Source organism: Oncorhynchus masou, chromosome 5 (assembly GCF_036934945.1).
Source record: "Oncorhynchus masou masou isolate Uvic2021 chromosome 5, UVic_Omas_1.1, whole genome shotgun sequence".
Lineage (NCBI taxonomy): Eukaryota > Metazoa > Chordata > Actinopteri > Salmoniformes > Salmonidae > Oncorhynchus > Oncorhynchus masou.
In genome coordinates this window covers 28,315,383-28,330,730 of record NC_088216.1, presented here as the reverse complement: position 1 = coordinate 28,330,730, position 15,348 = coordinate 28,315,383, and the positions used below count along the sequence as shown (strand labels likewise).

Here is a 15,348-nt window from a genome sequence, read left to right as displayed (position 1 = left end):
GAGACAGACAGAGGGGTTAGACAAACGGAACCGAATGAGTCACCTGCTTCCACACACACTATAATGAGGTGAGGTAAACACACACTGTAAGAAAGGCAGTTTGAATGGTGAGGATCCCTATGTCTACATCTTTCACATCACTCTAGTCCAGAGTGAATACATCATGTCTGTTTCCAGTCTAACCCTCTCCTCTCCTGGCACTGTGAGTTGGGACTTTTCTTTGCCCAAAGCCTCCTGTTTCATTCGTTCTTCTTTGTCGTCTTGCTGTATTAACAAACTAGTTGATGTCCGATGTCTTGGCCCGATTCAGTCTCTTTCAATCTCCTTCTGTCAATCTCATAGTCTTTGTATGTTCCCCGTCTTTTCATTGATTCCTATTGTAAAGCCAGCAGCTGCAACTGAGGGAACAGAAGCAAGCTGCCACTCCCATTGTGGGCAGTCAGTGCCATGCAGCAAAGTAGCTGAGGCTGTATATCTTCATAAGCGCCATAAACAGATGCACCTTATCATCACTGTCTGATGAAAACATCACCAGAACAGAAGCTTTTCAGAAAATGTATAAAATGACCATATTTTCCCATTAACGAACATACGACTTTTAAACTTCATTTGAATAAATGTTGATGGTCCTAGAGTTCTGAAATGTTCAGAGCACGTTGAGTTACTGCTTTGCGAAAACCGAGTTACAAAGTTTTCATCGGACAGTGACGTTATGCTAATAAATAAGACATAACCAGGACTGTGAATAATGCCTTTCTCAGTTGAATAAATATGCCTATTCTTCATTGATATCAAGAAACTATCAATTGCATTCAAATCGATTTTTGAACAACCTGAAACTGAAACCTTGACAGACTACTGTGTGTACATACTTATGTGGCCTAGCCTGTGTTTTGCCTTACAGGCATCCAGTGTAGGCCTGCAGTAGTTTAAATATGAACCATGCAGCTGGATTTTGGAAGTTCATACACGAGAGTACGAGTGAGGGGGTGAGGGTGGGGCAAGGCACTCTCGCACACAGAAAATAAAAGGAGGGGCAGTGGTTTAGCATATGACATCATCCCTATTTTAAATAAAGCTCAGGCCATGTTCTTCATTGGTTCCTAGCTGGAGAAATCGATTTTTTTTGGAGGGGGGGGGGCATGCTTCTCCTTCAATTTCACCATCGCTTAACTATGTGGTAACTCCACTCATTCGATTCTTAATTTTCAGAGTGGTCTGCTTCTGTGGTCCAAAGAACGTTACTAAAGGAGGGATGCACGTCGTTTGAACAAGTCAATTGAATCTACAGCTTCATTGTAAAGCTTGACAGTGAAGGGAGCCAGCTGCACGTTTGATTGTTTGTCCTCTAAATTTACAACGTCTGCGTCGACATATTTGGTCTGTTTTTGTCCAGCCAGCGAGGAAGTAGCCTTAAAAAGGAGTAGCCTACGACGGTCCCTGAAAGAATTTGGGGAAACGCTGCGAAGCGTGCCTCGACTTTCTTACGGTGAGTGGGAATTGATAGATTGTAGCACGAGCCAGCAAATGTCTTGCAAAAAAACAATTTCTAGGCTACATTGTTGCCATTTTGGCGTATTTTGATAATTTTCTGCTAATTCATGCTGGTTTCGTGTTAAACAATGGCTTCTACTTTATCCAAACAAAGCTCATGAAATGACACCGATCAAACGTTCGTTGTTGAAAGCCCGTGTTTTCTAACAGGATTTTGATGTGATGCCTACAACGTCGGTGGAGAGTTTGGGCGGTGGTTTCCTTTCCCTCAAACAGCCTTGTCAAGGCGCATTAGGTGACTGGACACACAACTGTATATGTAGCCTGTATGTTAATTGAATCAATAATTTATTGACTAACCTCGGCACCAAACTTCCCCTATTATGCCCCAGCTCAGACTCTCATTGTTCTGAGAATGAGGGCCCCAAATGGCTACTGCAAAACCGGGGTTAATTTACCGTTCATGATTATGTCCTGGGATTTGGGCTTCGCTAAATTCTGTGGCTCGCGGGTAAACTCTGCTCTGAAATTGCGTTTTCTAATGGAGAGCTGGTGGATCGCGATCCCATTATCGATTGATAACCCAATCGAAAATGCCTCCTTAACTGTTTAATTTCTATATGTGTAGTCTAAATGTCTTTGTTGGTTACATTGCTGAATCAATATCACATTAAACACACCATTAACATCCAGCTGAAAATCTAATGTAAGCAAAATTGATCGAGAAGCATATAGGCCTGCGCCTGCCCATCACAATTTCCCTATCACAAGAAGATGTTGAGTTACTTTTTACACCATCATCACGTCAGTGAAAACGGGAGTGTCTGTCTGGCGCATCTCGGAGATGGCTGGCTGCTAGATTATACTCCTCACCAAGATTTACATCGCTGTTTGTTTTCATACTCGCATACACATCCAGAGATATCTCACCCATGACAACAGACTGAGACTGGGCAGAGCTAGAGGGAGAGGTCAGAAGCATCCGATGGCTATGTGATACTGTCATCTGGGTTTTGGCTCCAAATACATATGACATAATCCCTAATGGGGCACATGCATTCCATTCCACATGCCAACGAATGCTATCCCACCTGCCCCATCTCAATGTCACTGATTGGGTGTCAACAGAAGTCTATCAAATGACAGACTCGAAATCTGATCAAGAATCAATGAACAGCATCAGTCTGGTCAGTGTCTGCTGTTGTCATCAATTGTTCTGTTTTGTATAACAGGCCTCTGATCAAGTGTTCTTTCACTGATAAATCTGAAAGTGTTAAATTGTAATTTGATTTCTTAAAGGAGACATGACTGTTTTTCTTTTGCTAATGTGGTGAATGTGATCGTGTTTGGTTTTCAGATGTGTTGTTGTAGGGATGCATATCTATCTATCCGTTTCAGGGTGTTGCATTGACTGAGAGGTTACGTTGCTGCAGGGGTTTGACAGTGACACCCTCTCTCCCGCCCTGAGTGGGGAGTGTATGTCCTCGCTCAGCGGTGACCTCTCAGGCAACCCTCTGAGTGTGAATTATCACTGCAGGGGTGTGAAACCATCTCTCTCACTGATGCCTATGGCAGCCTGAGCTCCTAACAAGATCAGGGGTGTCAAACATGCAGTCAGGGAGGGGGGTCCAATATGGCCCGTGGGTGCTCTTATTATTATAACATGTATTTTTAAATATACTTTAAAATGACTAAAAACCAAATCAACTGTCAATTATAATGGACCTGCATTCAAAAAGTTTCTTGAATGTGTCCAGCTCACTAATAATCACCTACATGTCGGGGTGCATTGAAAATTCCGGAAACTATAGACTGAAGACAATATTTAGCTTATTTTTAAATATAACAAATTCTATGGCCTTCCGGACCTTATTGAAGACAAAATGTGGCCCCTGGGGGAAAATGACTTTGATACCCCGGTTTAAGATAATACCACTTCCCCTTTACGGTCGCCACTTCCTCTGTCCTCATCCTAAACCTCTGCAGTGTCAGGTCTAAATAGACTAGAGGTTGGTAGTCAGTGACCTAGAGTCTAGTTTCAATTATAGTTCCTCTATGCCAAAAGAGCCCATATCACACTACGTCAATAAGGGGGGAATTCAGGGGACTCTCCCAAAAAATTGCAGGGAGGACATAACAAAACGTTGCAATTCAAAACCAAAGTTTTCAGGCAAAACCTTTGCAGTGGTTTTGCAGGTAGTTGATGCGTTGGACTAGTAACCCGAAAGGTTGCAAGATCGAATCCCCGAGCTGACCAGGTAAAAACCTGTTGTTCTGCCCCTGAACAAGGCAGTTAATCCACTGTTCCTATGCCGTCATCGAAAAATAAGAATTTGTTCTTAACTGACTTGCCTAGTTAAGTAAAGGTTTTAAAAATATATATAGATATATATATAGATATATATATAGCCACTAGCGAAATGCACTCGTTAAAAATAAGCTCTGCTCTCCATTAGAGGTCGACTGATTAATCGGAAGGCCGATATCGTAAATCGGTATTTTTGGGCGCCGATTTAAAAATAAATATATAAACGTATACCTTTTTTTTTTTTTTTTTTTTTTTTTACTAGGCAAGTCAGTTAAGAACACCTTATTTTAAATGACGGCCTAGGAACGGTGGGTTAGCTGCCTTGTTCAGGGGCAGAACGACAGATGTCAGCTCAGGGGATCCAATCTTGCAAGCTTACAGTTAACTAGTCCAACGCAATAACGACCTGCCTCTCTCTCGTTGCACTCCACAAGGAGACTGCCTGTTACGCGAATGCAGTAAGTCAAGTTGCGAGCTAGCATTAAACTTATCTTATTAAAACAATCAATCATAATCACCGGTTAACTACTCGTGGTTGATATTACTATATATTATCTAGCGTGTTCTGCGTTGCATATAATCTGACTGAGCATACAAGTATCTGACTGAGCGGTGGTAGGCAGAAGCAGGCGCGTAAACATTCATTCAAACCACTTTCGTGCGTTTTTCCAGCAGCTCTTTGTTGTGCGTCAAGCATTACGCTGTTTATGACTTCAAGCCTATCAACTCCCGAGATGAGGCTGGTGTGACCGAAGTGAAATGGCTAGCGCGCGCTAATAGCGTTTCAAAAGTCACTCGCTCTGAGCCTTCTAGTAGTTATTCCCCTTACTCTGCATGGGTAACGCTGCTTCAGGGTGGCTGTTGTGTTGCTGGTTCGAGCCCAGGGAGGAGCGAGGAGAGGAACGGAAGCTATACTGTTACTGGCAATACTAAAGTGCCTATAAGAACATCTAATAGTCAAAGGTTAATGAAATACAAATGGTATAGAGGGAAATAGTCCTATAATAACTTCAATCTAAAACTTCTTACCTGGGAATATTGAAGACTCATGTTAAAAGGAACCACCAGCTTTCATATGGTCTCATGTTCTGAGCAAGGAACTTAAACGTTCGCTTTCTTGCATGGCACATATTGCACTTTTACGTTCTTCTCCAACACTTTGTTTTTGCATTATTTAAACCAAATTGAACATGTGTCATTATTTATTTGAGGCTAAATTGATTTTATTGATGTCTTATATTAAGTTAAAATAAGTGTTAATTCAGTATTGTATTGTTGTAATTATTACAAAAACATTTTTTCTAAATCGGCTGATTAATCCGTATCGGCCTTATTGGTCCTCCAATTATCGGTATCGGCGTTGAAAAATCATAATTGTTCGACCTCTAATCTCCATCTTGCTATTCAGTATTTTATTAAAGCGGATAAAGTATTGACAGTTTCCCTATGCCAGAAAAATCCCCAAGTTACTGCTTTTGTCTATGGTTGGGTTGACGAGACTACCCTACGTGCAGGTTTAGGATCAGTATTATCAACCCTAAAATCATCCTTATCGCTGTAGGTATTGAAAGAGAACTGACCTTAGTTCAGCCTCGTAGAACTAACGTTCTCTCGATGAGAGTCATGTAACGCGATTGGCAACCAACTGGTCATGGAATGTAAATGCACTGGTGCACTTCGAATGGTTCCTCTCCTGTAGTCTGGATGCCCTTGTTAGTCAGCATGGTGCCCTATGGAGCAGCTGCAGTTGTCTATTTTAGGTAAGACTCACAAATCCAGGTGGTTGGCATTGCATTGTTTCCGATCGCGGGACCGGTACCGCTGCTTAAATTGGATACAGCCGTAAAACTCTGCAGGTCAGTATCTGAGTTATTTAGTTGGGCGCCTTCAACAAATTCACTTAAATAATGGTCTTGGGAGTGAGGGTGTCACAAGTGTGCTGTTGGCTCATGGCTTTCCACTTGTATGGTTGCTAATGCGTCCTTATTTGCGCTGGTTATTGTTGGGGCCATGTGAAAGCATCAATGCAACAGATGCTGAGATATTACGCAATGCATGTCAAGGTCACTGGGCTCAAATCCATTTTCTTTGCCCTGCATAGTGAGCAGATGATATACTACCTAATTACACATCCTGGCGGGACTAGCTATCAACTGCCATAAAATCCCTCAATTTGCTGCATTACGTATGGCACACATCTGTGGTGAAATACAATTACAGTAGGTTTCATCATGCATTCTCTCGCTGGTTTCTATGGCGTCTCAGTAAGTCAGCCCCAAATATAGGGAGTAGGGTGCTATTTGGGACACGGTCTCCAGTCTGGAAGGGCTCCTGCCGGCTGTCCCATGGGAAGCTGTGGTTTGTTGTGCTGCTGTAGCGCTTGCCACTGTGGTGGTCTGTGCCTTGGCATTCTCTTTATTAGCCACAAAGCAATGGACACGCACTGCTTTTGGACTCTGTGGCTGCCTGGCACTGTGACATGTGGCTCTGCTATGAGCCAAAGTGTTCAGCACATTCAGGAATTTTTGTCAGATCCTTTGTGTTCTGGTCTGACCTTGAGATGCCTGCTCAAGGAACTATTAAGTCCACTTAATATTTTTCCAATGAGGCCTCATTCAAATCTATTCACGCTGTATCCCTCCCGATAGGCTTTAGCCATATCTGGTTCGTTAAAATGAGGTGCTTTGGGACAAGGTTTGATTTGTGGTTAGGCATTGACCCCAAGGTTTGAGGTGTGTGTATGATGGCCCTTGCTGTCTGTGTGTGTTGTAGCTGGTTACACACATCCTGTTTTGCTCTGGTCTGCCTCTTGACCCATGAGTAACCTAGGTCTGTGTGTTCAGTAATAGAGGCATGGTGTGTGTGCCCCCAAGTGTGTGGCAGGCGCAATGGGATCAGTCCATCTGGCCTGGGCTCACCCTGGCTGCTCATAGCTCTGGTAACTGATCTGGCCCTGAGGCAGCAGCACCACAGAGCACAGCTACTTTCCACTATTGACTTACTTCCTGATCCCCAGAGAGAAGCAGCCCTGTAGCCATCCCACTGTAAGCCTCACCCTCCCCATCCCTCCAAAGCCTGGTGTCCCTGGTCTGTCATGGCTTTATCTCAATTAGTCTTTCAGTGATTCCCTGCAACCTATCCCCTTGCCTTCTTCGCAAACCCTTCAGACCTTCTCCAATGGGGTTTGAGAAGATGTGAGGAATCAAGGATTTATGAATTCAGAGCCCTAGTGTCCCAGGTCTGGTTGTTCTCATGGGATTTTTGCCAAAACCAAGCGTGCCAGCTGATACCCCTGTCCCCCTTCCCTGGCTAAACTAATCCATACGCCCCTCTATGCCCCCGGACAAAGGGGGCTCAGTGGGCACAGAGGCAGACAATGGGCCCTGTCTGTTACCTTTTAATCCTCAGATTACCCACTGACAACCAGCACACACGGCTACCCGGGGCGGCAGGGTAGCCTAGTGGTTAGAGCGTTGGACTAGTAACCGAAAGGTTGCAAGTTCATATCCCCGAGCTGACAAGGTACAAATCTGTTGTTCTGCCCCTGAACAGGCAGTTAACCCACCGTTCCTAGGCCGTCATTGAAAATAAGAATTTGTTCTTAACTGACTTGCCTAGTTAAGTAAAGGTAAAAAAATACAATAAAAACACCTCCCCTCTGCCATCTCCCACCCTGCGGGAACATTCGGCCCCATTCGCGCCTTGTCCTGAAAAGACCCCCAGACCAAACCTGGCTCAGTGCTGCTTTGAACCTGGTCCAGTTTAACCAGATTGTGCTAGTCTCGAGTCCATTCCCTTCTTATCCCCCCCCCCCAGGCTAAATGACTAGGTTACCCCATTGTCTTATGATTTCCCTTAACACTACCTTGTTAGGCTAGTCCATCCCATCTGACTCCCCCAAGGCTAATTGGCTACACTAACTATCCACTTAGCCTGTAGCGTGACTTGCCACAGTCTTATCCTCCTCATTATCAAGTGCTTTAACGTCACTTAGCACATCTCCATATCCCCCTATGGAATTAATTAACATTAACGTGTGGTTTAAGTACACAGTCCAGCTAATGGATTGTTTAGCATGGCTAAGCCAATGCTTAGTGTCCATCCTATATGTCAGGGACAGCAGCTCTGATCCTGGAGGGCTGCAGCGCAGGACACACATACATCAGCCAGGCAATCAACTAATTCTGTTTTTTCATTACAGCAGGATAGGGTTACTTCATAGGAGCTGGCCTGGAACAGGAGCATGCACACACTGCAGTTCTCCATGACTTGGAGATGTCCACTACTGGTCCATAGAATAGCTTGGAAGCATCTTTGTTTTCTCCGTATATGTCTATGGTCTACCCAAGTTGGCAAAGGGGCCTTGTGCCCTGGTGCCTCCAACGGGGTCTGCCCCAGCCTCATCAGTCATCCAGGAAGTGGGACTGTGCAGACACCTCATACAGGTCTTTGTCTAGAGTTAACAAGCTCTGTGGTGCGCCAAGCTATACATGGGGCAGGGCTTCCAGAAGACCCCCAGTGCGGAGGACCCCCAGTGAGGGGTGGGGTGATGCAGGAAAAGGGCGCTTGGTGGGGTAGAGCTCCGCTACCCGACCTGAGGTTGACGGGCCCCGACATTAAACATCGGGTTAAGGCCTGTTTATTCATCAATGGGCAGGGTTTGGGTGTCACTAAATTGACCTCTATCATTTTGAAGCTGAGCCATTTGCTTGTGCTCTGCTGCGCAGTAGTCATACCTGACTAGGATCATAACGATGTTCCTTGCGTTTTGTCAGGAGTTTACAGCTAACTGCTCTCATGTCTCTTCATTGAGCAGAGCAGCCCAAGTGGAGCCTTTGCTATGGTTACTCACGGACTCCGAGTGCAGGGAGCTTGTGACAGATGGAGAGTAGCAGCTAAAAGGTTTACTAATGGAGGAAGTCATTTCTGACTTTGGGCTGGGCCTTAACCTTGGCAGAAACAATAGGGCCTGAAAGTCTTGGGCATGGTTAGGGTTTGGGGGGCTTAAAATACATGCCTGTGCAGAACTCCAGTAGGGGGTCCCATGTTTTGGATTGTACCCTAAGACATTTCATGCTGGCTGGCTTGGATCCTGTGTGTGTTGTTTTTGATTAGCCATGGAGGGATTTGGTAGGTAATTTTTGCGATTTGATTTGTCATTGACATAGGTTTTATGCTTCAATTCTGTCTCCAACTGAAATGAGCACTACCTCTTCAGTGTATTGCCAGATGAGATGCCATGGACTTTAGTTACGAGCGATGGCATGAGCTCATATTCCCACTGAGTAATTCCATTCCACTCTGAGTCCATTGTGCCAGTGGATCTGGTTAAACGGAAGGGTAAAGGTCAGTAAGCTATCTTCTATGGGAGAGTTTCTCCGGTTGCGATGCCTCATAGGAGATCCGCACCCTGCCCTCACCCTCAGGTCACTGTGAAAAGGCTGCCACCATAGGGTGTGCATGGGAAGGCAGCGGTGCATAGCTTCATTGGGAGAGCCCACAGTAGTGTGTGTGCGTTGTCCAACATTGCCTGTTTTTGTTACGGAGTGGCTGCGGATCTGGCTTTTTCAGGATCTTTAGTCTACAGCACTAAAAGATTCTGTGCATGTATATATTCTCTACGCTTGGAGAAGAGGCTACTCAGGTGATGCATTTTTAACAATTGCTAAACACTATGGGCTACTGTCTGTTTAAGCTTAAACTATTGGATCAGTTAGGTTCGCTACTGGAGCAATAGTTGAGAAATGAAAACCCCACCACTAGATAATTTAGGAAAAGAATGCCGGCTTGTATTTTGTACATAAAAACACTGACAAAAAAATGAATCACCTTGAGTAAATATTGATGTGTGAAATTTGTACAACGAGCTCAATATGAATGAATGCATCAACAGTACAACAGACTTAGATATCGGCCTATAGTTTACTAGGGTGCACCCAACTCTGAGGGTCTCTCAGATTTCAAAGTTGAAATGGCAATACAATAAACATGAATCCACATAAAACACAAACCAATTCACAAATATTAACAAACCACCATAAGATGGAATCAAATGTGAGTGACTGAGCTGATAAACACTAAGGCGTTTAAGTGTAGCATGTGCTTATAACAATCCCACTGCAATGTATGATGCCCTGCAAGAGATCCTACCACACCTTAGTATGGTGCAAATTCGGTGTTCTCCAAGGAAAATAAATCTTCACCTTCAAATCTTCATTGATGTCCTGGGTTCGGGCGGCTTGCCATCCTTGGTGGAACTGAATCCATACTCAAACAAACAGGATCACACATTTATTTATTTATTTATTTATTTATATATATATATACTGCTCAAAAAAACAAAGGGAACACTAAAATAACACAGCCTAGATCTGAATGAAATATTCTTATTAAATACTTTTTTCTTTACATAGTTGAATGTGCTGACAACAAAATCACACAAATTATCAATGGAAATCAAATGTATCAACCCATGGAGGTCTGGATTTGGAGTCGCACTCTAAATTAAAGGGAAACCACATTACAGGCTGATCCAACTTTAATGTAATGTCCTTAAAACAAGTCAAAATGAGGCTCAGTAGTGTGTGTGGCCTCCACGTGCCTGTATGACCTCCCTACAACACCTGGGCATCCTCCTGATGAGGTGGCGGATGGTCTCCTGAGGGATCTCCTCCCAGACCTGGACTAAAGCATCCGCCAACTCCTGGACAGTGTGGTTCAACGTGGCGTTGGTGGATGGAGCGAGACATGATGTCCCAGATGTGCTCAATTGGATTCAGGTCTGGGGAACGGGCAGGCCAGTCCATAGCATCAATGCCTTCCTCTTGCAGGAACTGCTGACACACTCCAGCCACATGAGGTCTAGCATTGTCTTGCATTAGAAGGAACCCAGGGCCAACCGCACCAGCATATGGTCTCACAAGGGGTCTGAGGATCTCATCCTGGTACCTAATGGCAGTCAGGCTACCTCTGGCGAGCACATGGAGGGCTGTGCGGCCCCCCAAAGAAATGTCACCCCACACCATGACTGACCCACCGCCAAACCGGTCATGCTGGAGGATGTTGCAGGCAGCAGAACGTTCTCCATGGTGTCTCCAGACTCTGTCACGTGCTCAGTGTGAACCTGCTTTCATCTGTGAAGAGCACAGGGCGCCAGTGGCCAATTTGCCATTCTTGGTGCTCTCTGGCAAATGCCAAACGTCCTGCACGGTGTTGGGCTGTAAGCACAACCCCCACCTTTGGACGTTGGGCCCTCATACCACCCTCATGGAGTCTGTTTCTGACCGTTTGAGCAGACACATGCACATTTGTGGCCTGCTGGAGGTAATTTTGCAGGGCTCTGGCAGTACTCCTCCTGCTCCTCCTTGCACAAAGGCGGAGGTAGCGGTCCTGCTGCTGGGTTGTTGCCCTCCTACGGCCTCCTCCACATCTCCTGATGTACTGGCCTGTATCCTGGTAGTGCCTCCATGCTCTGTACACTACGCTGACAGACACCGCAAACCTTCTTGCATTGATGTGCCATCCTGGATGAGCTGCACTACCTGAGCCACTTGTGGGTTGTAGACTCCGTCTCATGCTACCATGAGTGACGCACCGCCAGCATTCAAAAGTGACCAAAACATCAGCCAGGAAGCATAGGAACTGAGAAGTGGTCTGTGGTCCCCACCTGCAGAACCACTCCTTTATTGGGGGTGTCTTGCTAAATTCACTATCACAATTCCAGTGGGTCAGAAGTTTACATACACTAAGTTGACTGCCTTTTATACAGCTTGGAAAATGATGTCATTGCTTTAGAGGCTGACCCTCAACACTGGGGCCCCACAAGGGTGTGTTCTCAGCCCTCTCCTGTACTCCCTGTTCACCCACGACTGCGTGGCCATGCACACCTCCAACTCAATAAGTTTGCAGACGACACTACAGAGGCAGGCTTGATTACCAATAACGATGAGACGGCCTACAGGGAGGAGGTGCAGGCCCTCTGAGTGTGGTGTCAGGAAAATAACCTCATTCTCATTGTCAACAAAACAAAGGAGATTATAGTGGACTTCAGGAAACAGCAGAGGGAGCGGCCCCCTATCCACGTCAACGGGACAGTAGTGGAGAGGGTGGCAAGTTAAGTTCCTCAGCGTACACATCACGGACAAACTGAAATGGTCCACCACCACAGACAGCATGGTGAAGAAGACGCAGCAGCGCCTCTTCAGCCTCAAGACAAATTTCTTCAGTCTCCTGTCACCAAAAACACTCAAACTTTTACAGATGCACAATCAAGAGCATCCTGTCGGGCTGTATTGCCGCCTGGTACGGCTACTGCTCCGCCCTTAAACGTAAGGCTCTCCAGAGGGTAGTGAGGTCTGCACAGCGCATCACCAGGTTCATCCTTGAGAGCAATTTCCAAACGCCTGAAGGTACCATGTTCATCTGTACAAACAATAGTATGCAAGTATAAACAGCATGGGATCACGCAGCTGTCATACAGCTCAGGAAGGAGACGTGTTCTGTCTCCTAGAAATGAACGTACTTTGGTGCGAAAAGTGCAAATCAATCCCAGAACAGCATAGGACCTTGTGACGATGCTGGAGGAAACGGGTACAAAAGTATCAATATCCACAGTAAAACGAGTCCTATATCAACATAACCTGAAAGGCAACTCAGCAAGAAAGAAGTCACTGCTCCAAAACCGAAATAAAGCCAGACTAGGGTTTGCAACTGCACATGGGGACAAAGATTTGTACTTTTTGGAGAAATGTCCTCTGGTCTGATGGAACAAAAATAGATCTGTTTGGCCATAATGACCATCGTTATGTTTGGAGTTAAAAGGGGAGGCTTGCAAGCCGAAGGACAACATCCAAACCATGAAGAGTAGAGGTGGCAGCATGTTGTGGGGTGCTTTGCTGTAGGAGGGACTGGTGCACTTCATAAAATAGGTGGCATTATGAGGAAGGAAAATGATGTGAATATATTGAATCAAAATATCAAGACAATCAGTCCGGAAGTTAAAGCTTGGTTGCAAATTGGTCTTCCAAATGGACAATGACCCCAAGCATTCTTCCAAAGTTGTGGCAAAATGGCTTAAAGACAACAAAGGTATTGGAGTGGCCATCACAAAACCCTGACCTCAATCCATACAAAAACTGTGGGAAGAACTGAAAAACCGTGTGCGAGCAAGGAGGCCTACTAACCTGACTCGGTTACACCAGCTCTGTCAGGAGGAAGGGGCAAATATTAACCCAACTTGTTGTAGAAGTCTACCTGACATGTTTGACCCAAGTTAAAAAAAAAAAAATTAACCGCAATGCTATCAAATACTAATTGAGTGCATGTAAACTTCTGACCCACTGGGAATGTGATGAAAGAAATAAAAGCTGAAATAAATCATTCTCTCTCCTATTATTCTGACTTTTCACATTCTTAAAATAAAGTGGTGATCCTAACTGACCTAAGATGGGGACTTTTTACTCTGATTAAATGTCAGGAATTGTGAAACTGAGTTAAAATGTATTTGGCTAAAGTGTACGTAAACTTCCATCCCCGTCCACAACCAAAGCCTCCTTGACGGTAACATTGCTCACTGTTGCCCCTAGTGGCTGGTTTCCACGTCATCTCCCGACGTCCTCAGACATGGATGGACGTCGAATACCGACTTGCATCACTAGTGACCTGCCTGGTTTTCCTTTGTTGATTTGCTGTATTTTCAAAATTGAGAGCAGGGACAACTATGTCGATGACCACAGCATCTTTTCATTTAGTTAGGAAGGAAGGAGACAGCCATGCAACTGGGTTGAGAACTGAGCTGGGCTCATGCTCAGCAGAGCCTCTTGTCATTATGCTGTGAGTAATGACTATCTTGTGTTGGTGGATTTCATTATGAGATTGGATCTCTCTGAGTGCTCTGTGGTGATGCAGCAGAACTCTGCAACACTGCCTTATATGGGCAGACGAAGGAACAGTCTCTTATGCTCTCTCCACACCCACTTCACCCCATTCTTCGCTCTTCCACCACCAATCCTAAGAGTTCATTCAACTTCCCCCTCTTACTAAATATATTTGCTCCCTCTTTGGACAGGCTGGCAGTCTAGATAAGCAGGGAAAGCCAGAACTGGCCTAACTATTTTTTTTTTCTTCACCTCTGTGGATATGAAGTATTTAGGAGCATGTGTTCTCATGCAGTTGGTAGGTTAATGACTTGGGTCATTCATTAGGCAGTCAACTGAAGAAAAATGGTCTGACAAGGGGAAGGATTACCTGAACCAGCATTTCTTATTGGTCAAGTTTTCCATTGCAAAATGCTTTGCTACGATTTGAAGATGACCCTGGTGTGTGTGCTTTGGTCAAAATGCGTTGTAACTTCTGGTGAACTTGGTCAGTTGTTGACTTTGACTAGTGACTGCCCCTTTCCTGTCTGCAGGGAACTGGTCCAATAACGAAGTTCTATGTAGGAAACCCCCTTCCCTAATAAACCCCTCCTTCTCCAATACTCTGTTCTCCTACAAAACTCCGGTCTTTGTAAAGCCTCTCCACTCACTCCCACCCTCCTTTCGCTTACACACACACACACACACACACACACTGAATGAAGCCTGTTTCCTTTGGCCAGAGCTCCAGTACTTTGGAGGCCTCCACATAGCAAGGCCTCACTCAGTCAGACAGCAGTCCATTAATGAATAACCAGAGACTGAGGCCCCTGTTTGTCGAACACCCATGGCGCTATACAGCTCAGTTACACCATAGTCTCTACCAACCAGGCCCAGTTTAGTCTAGCTAGCAGACGTTGTGTTCAATGCCAATTGGGTTGTCTTTGTCAGGCACAGGGGCAGTCAGGGAAGGTTGGTCACAGACACAGGGTTTGCTTTGGCAGTGTAGTCTAAAATTGAGGTCTATTGTCCAGTCTTGTAGTCAAAGATGATGCAAGTACTCTGTACGGCACAATGGAATCAGAAGAATGATTAATCTGGTAGACCGTCCCCTGCGCTCTCACACAACGTATATACTGAACAAAGATTTGACTAAGTCTAGTAGCCTAGTGGTTAGAGCGGTGGACTAGTAACCGGAAGGTTGCAAGTTCATATCCCCGAGCTGACAAGGTACAAATCTGTCGTTCTGCCCCTGAACAGGCAGTTAACCCACCGTTCCTAGGCCGTCATTGAAAATAAGAATTTGTTCTTAACTGACTTGCCTAGTTAAATAAAGGCAAAATAAATATAATGAAGTCATTCAATTTAAATGAATAAATGAGGCCCTAATCTATGGATTTCACAGGACTGGGAATACAGATATGCGTCTGTTGGTCTCCGATAAAGTAGTGGTGGGAATCAGGAAACCAGTCAGTATCTGGTGTCACCACGATTTCCATCATGCAGTGTGACACATCTCCTTCGCGTAGTTGAGCTGGCTGTTGATCGTGTGCTGTGGAATGTTGTCCCACTCCCATTCAATGGCTGTGCAAAGTTGCTGGATATCGGCGGGAACTGGAACACACTGATGATCCAAAGCATCCCAAACAAAACTCTGGTAACACCTGTGGTGGACATTCCTACATTCAACAT

General features: G+C 45.1%; 1 protein-coding gene across 1 annotated transcript in view; it reads left to right on the top strand.

The window, feature by feature from the left end:
- The first annotated feature begins 1,119 nt into the window (after nt 1-1,119).
- LOC135539232 (mucin-2-like) overlaps nt 1,120-15,348 on the top strand; it is a 36,718-nt gene continuing 22,489 nt past the window's right edge. Inside the window, exon 1 of the mRNA XM_064965056.1 lies at nt 1,120-1,489. The gene's annotated coding sequence lies outside the window, so the exon portion shown is untranslated. The remainder of the gene's footprint in view (nt 1,490-15,348) is intronic.